This window comes from Canis lupus, chromosome 13, assembly GCF_011100685.1.
Source record: "Canis lupus familiaris isolate Mischka breed German Shepherd chromosome 13, alternate assembly UU_Cfam_GSD_1.0, whole genome shotgun sequence".
In the NCBI taxonomy this organism is placed as follows: domain Eukaryota; kingdom Metazoa; phylum Chordata; class Mammalia; order Carnivora; family Canidae; genus Canis; species Canis lupus.
Genome location: NC_049234.1, coordinates 9,231,549 through 9,237,375, shown reverse-complemented (window position 1 = coordinate 9,237,375; position 5,827 = coordinate 9,231,549).

The window sequence follows — 5,827 nt, the reverse complement described above, 5'->3', positions numbered from 1 at the left end:
TTTGGATAGAAACTATAGTTATTAGGTCCCTTTTAAAGGAATTTGGTTCCGTTTCCGTATTGACACATCTCAAATACTTTTCAGTTCTTTATCACAGCATTCTTGTGCCTTTGGACCAGATTCATAGAGTAACATATTATAATATAGTATTAGCTACATGGGGTTGGAACAGCCACAAAGGGATAAATGATCTAATGATCATATGGCGTTCTCAGGAATTTTTGTGTCACTGCCAGCTGCTATGATGTTTTAGGAACAATTGGTGTAAAGGGACATTTACAACAAATTGGAAGACTTCTGGTGCGCATTATACCAAAAGCAACAGCAGGTAAAAGAGAATGAAGGATACTGATGTAGAACTCCTGCCTCATGGAAAACCAAATACAAATAAAATAAATATGAGACCTAAAGATGAACCTAACATGATTTTTCACTCTGTGAATAAAAATTTCTCACATTTGGCTATTATTCACAATGAAAAGTCATCAAATTCATTGAATCTTTTTAAGTAAAGAACTAGCTTCTCAACTCAATTAATTACATTATTTCCACATGACTCTGGTTTCCCATTCTTTTGTTTTACATACTATTTTCACCTACATGTCCATCCATTTAATATTCAATGCTGAGTAATTCTCTTGGAGATCAGCTGTATGAGAGAATACAAAATAGATAATTGGAAGATATCTTACATAATTAGAAAAAAAATAAACCCTCTTTTTCCCTCTTGGTTGTATCTGAGAGATCATTCTCCAATCTATTTTTAAAAAACAATGCATAAACAAAAATATCTGTTGGCACTTAATAAACTGTGGATAAATCTACAGAATATAGTTAGGAATGAAAACATTTACCTAGATAATCCAGGGAAAATAAACCACTGAGGAGAAGAGCGTATTAATACACTCTAAATTTCCTTATACAATTGTATAGACCTTTATTTTGTTGTTTAGAAACAAAAAAGCAAATAATTAGTTCTGGCCTTCTGTTGCTACTTACTGAAATAACAACTAGCAGACCAATAATGATTCAGCTCTGTGTGGTTAGTCAAGCTTTTTATCACAGGGGAGCCTCGCAACAAAACACTCAGTCACACACTCGTTTGTCCTATCTGTGCCTTTGCACTCTTCTGCCTTGCAAATGAAACCACAGTTTTGTTTGGGTAGCAATGCTCCAGCAGCCGGCTCAGGGAATAATTTCTTACTGGTCTCTACCCGTCATAGGAATCTCATTCTTTCTTGGCCTACAGGTGAGCATGACACCCAGTTTGGGAAAAATGAGACACGGGTAGAATCTCCTTGGGGGAAAAAAAAAGCCTCTTTTCTGCCTGTCCTCTTATTTCCTGCTCTGGATACTCTCCTGGAACGTTGTAGTCATTTTGTGATCATGGGTAAGGGGTAGGGTACAGAAACCAAAAGAATTCCAGAAACATTGACTTAACACCCTGGCATTGTTGAGCCTCTGAGGGGACTGCCTGTATCTAGACTTCTTGTTAAGTGAGAAAATAAACTTCAGTATGTTTTGATGAGTCTAAAGTGGCCTAAAACTTTCAGCTTAAAAGCATTTTAACAAATATATTCTACATGAAAAGTTAAACTAAAAAGAAAACCAGAAAGAACAAATAATAAATGTGGATCGAGTCACTATGTGCCAAGCCCTATTTATACTATTCAGGTTTTCACTTAGGCCTTGTAATGATCCTGTGAGGTGTACACTATCATCTTTATTTATCCATAAAGATGGTGAGGTATAAAAAGGTTAGCAGCACAAATGGTAAGTGGTAGAATTAGGTGCTTAACCGCTATACCCCAACTCAGGCAAACAACATGATTATAGATGAAACTGTCAAAGAAAGAAGGTTCTCAGGTAATGAAATCTAAGGGAAGAAGTATAGTGGGTTCTCCTGTAGTTGTTCACGGCAATATGTTTGTTCTGCACTGTTGCTAATATGATGCTGTGACTCTACAGGGTTTGGGCTCCATTGGTTTGTAAATCTTTGGCATGATTTTTTTTTTTTTTTGCAGAACAGTGCCTTGTATTCAACAGCATTAAATCTTAGTAAAATACACATACAGGGAACCTTTCACAACGCCAGAATATAACCAAAAATGCCATTAATTTAACAAAATGGTAAGATGATCTCAACTACAATTTAATGGGAAGACTGACAAAACAAGCAAAACACTAAGATTACCATCACCAGTATTTAATCAATGGATTTTCATGTTGCTTATAATAGAAACCAGGAATCAAGCGAAATTTTGCTTTTTCTGCACCAAGCATATAAATAGCAACCATCACCAGTACGGAGAAAATCACTATTTGGGAAATAGAAATTTAGTGCCCGAACTGGTTTCTTATGTGCTTATAATGAGTCATTATAAGAAAACCAAATTTAAAGACATGATACTGCGCCACATACTGGGCACTTATTCATGTGAAGACTTTTGAATGCATTAGTCAATATATTTCTATTTCAATATAACTTATATAGTGTCTCTTTTCCTTAATGATTCATTTCCTAAGTTCAATTTCATTACATTCCTGCTTCATTTATGTTTAGACCCCATACTTCAATCAGTACTTTATAATAAAATGATACATTTGCAAACCAGTTTCTATTTCACTCTGGCTTAGAGATTTTTCTCTTTATAGAATTGGGCTTATTAAAATAATTCACTTTCTTTCATTAAAATATGGAAAACAAGATTAAAGGGAATGGATCTTTAGCAATAAAATAAAAATATTGCTAAGACAATCATGTTGGAGGGTAACCTCTTTTAGAATACACATTAATTTTTGGCAAAATTTTTAAAAATATCCCAGATTTACCAAAACCGTGCTCATTAATATCTTTTGAAACGGCAGCTGCAATAATTTTAAGCAGATGCTTAATTTTCAAGTTGATTTATCTATCAGAATGGGTATAGGTAAAATTTGAAGTAGCCCAAATTTGTCTTCTCTCCCCCACCAAGGTTTGTATCGTTTTGTTCTGTAAAGGAAGCCTATCCTCACTGTGATCCTTTGGGCAAGTTCATGAGCATATCTGAGTCTACTTTTCTCATTAAAAATAAAAAAAGATTCCACAGCCTCACAGTCTTTGTGAAAATTGCATGAGCTAATGCTTGTGAAACAATTTTATAAAACATTAAATGTTCTAATTTTTTTTTATTCATTCCCCTTATATCATCGTAACTTGCTTATTATTTAGGGAACTCATGTGGCTTCCTATAATCTGTCATAGTTGTGTTTTGGGGTATTTTAGCTAAAGCAAAGAAAAGCTAATGTTAATACTGAGAATCCCAAATTTGCCAGCCTTCTGGGATACTTGAACAAATTCGCTCAGTTACTGAGTGAATTCTGTATTCTGTAGACACTAGGAAATTCAAGACCTTCCCACAATTTCCCAGGTGTTTCTCAGGATGGTGAGGTCATGGAGAGGCTCAAGAGATTCAGTTATCTCCCACTCAGTCCCAATATCCATTCACTGCCTTGCCTCTGGGACTTTTCTTTATCTGTATGCTTAACCCATGTTCATTTTCCAAAGCTCTACCAACAAAAGACTGTTGTGAGTAGACATGTTTTCATTAAAACGAGGAGGAGGAATATGTCCAACGTAGAAAAGGAAAAGTGAAATTACTCACTAGGAGATTGTTTTAAACTATGCTGTCTCCCCATCTTTGGATATTTATCTATCTTCCTTTTCTAGAACACTCCTCTCCTCCCCCGCTAGGACCTCCAAACCCCTAGTTCATATCCCCAACACCCAACCAATTGAAAGTTTCTATTAAGACATTATACAGACATTTTTCTCTTTTTTCCCATCTTTCAATTTTCTCCTTCCAGACTTTGCCTAAGGACCCTGTCATCACTTAAAAAAATACTGTGTCCATTAAGTTATTCTTCTAAGTATGAGAATAATATAGTGAACTAAGCAGAAGCGTTGAAATTGAGTTTATCTTTTTTTTTTTTTTTTAATTTTTAATAGTCACAGAGAGAGAGAGAGAGAGGCAGAGACATAGGCAGAGGGAGAAGCAGGCTCCATGCACCAGGAGCCCGATTGTGGGATTTGATCCCGGGTCTCCAGGATCGCGCCCTGGGCCAAAGGCAGGCACCAAACCGCTGCGCCACCCAGGGATCCCTGAGTTTATCTTTTAAATGGCTTGAAGCACTATGCTAATTGCTTCCATGCATTATTTCAGTTAAATTTCACAACACTTTTGTGAGATAAGTACAATTATTATCCTAATTTTTCAGATGAGGAATCTGAGGCCAAATCTATATCTACTCCCTTGTTTCTGTTCTTTTAATATTTTCTTAAAGAGTAAGGTTTTCATATAAACTAGATTTAAATAATATTCTGATCTAAAAGTGTGAGATGAGGTCCTATCCAATCAAAACCAGAAGTAATCAGTCTCACTGATGGAAAATGGAATAAAGTGTGTGTATGTGTGTGTATTTAGCTTTCTCTACCCTTCATTGATTCAGTAGATACATGGTAATTAGTTTTGGACCATATCCACTGATTATATACTAGATCTTATCACTCATTCTGTTATTTATACTTATTCATGATAGTTTTTATTCAGTTGTGGATTTCCACAGTTTTGGAGAAAATAGACTTCTTTTGTATCTGACATGAATTCGAGAGTCCTTGTCAAATATGGACAATTCGTTTACAATTGTGCCAACATTGTCCTTTTTTACTTTTTGGCATTCTCAAATTATTTGTCTTTTTGGTTGGTTGTTTATTATTTTTAAAATATTTGAGGAAATTCAACATGAATTTGTGGCTTGATGACAGAATTGGGAATGTTATGTTCTGATCTTTCTACTCTCCCAAATTCTTAAGAGATCTTTGGCAATTTAAAAAATTAAACTCATTCTCTGAAACTTCATTTTAAATTGGGGAAAATGCCTAGCTCCATAAGGATACAGAATACATTAAACAAGAGATGATTTTAAAGAAACTTTATAGATGATTTAATGGGGTTTTACAATATGCAAAATAAAAGGCATTTTATGTAATAATAGTATGTGCTCCGCATGTAAATGCTCTTAATTAAGCTCAATGTAAGAGGACTTTAATTTGCACTCCAGGTTATCTTAGTCAGGAAAATTCTAATAATCAAAAATGAAGAATTTTTTTCTTTTTATAATTCATACACATAATAAGCTAAATTGTTCTATAAAAATCATAGAAACTTTGTTATGGAAAACAGTACTTGTAGAGACTATATTTGTTATTTACTTCCATGTCTTTAGAAATGGATGATTGTGATGTTGTATTTTTGTTTTCAATATTAGGCATCATCTACTGCATCCTACTGGGGCTGAGAATGTGGTTGTCTTTCCTCTCTCCATCCCATCATGTAACATTTCCTTCCCGTCCCTTATCCTTCCACCATAGTTAAAGCACAATTGTAGTTAAATCATTGCTCAGTATTCATATTAGTATAACTTTGTAACATACATAACAAAACGTACCTTTGAAAAGACTTTATTTTTTTAAGATTTATTTATTTATTTTAGAGAAAGCACATGAGCAGGGGGAGGGGGTCCCAAGCAGACTTCCCCTCCCCACTGACTGGGAAGCCAGACCCAGGTTTCTATCTCAGGACACCGAGATCATGACCCTGAACCAAAATCAAGAGTCAGTTGCTCACTGACTGAGCCACCCCAGGTGCCACTTGTGCTATAGGTGCTTTAATAAGCACTTGTTTTCTGAGAAGGATTTTTTTTTTCTTCTCTGTTTCCTTACTCTCCCTTTCTTGAAATCTGGGCAGGCTGAGTGGTGAAATCCCCAGGCTTTGAAGTTAGACTGCCT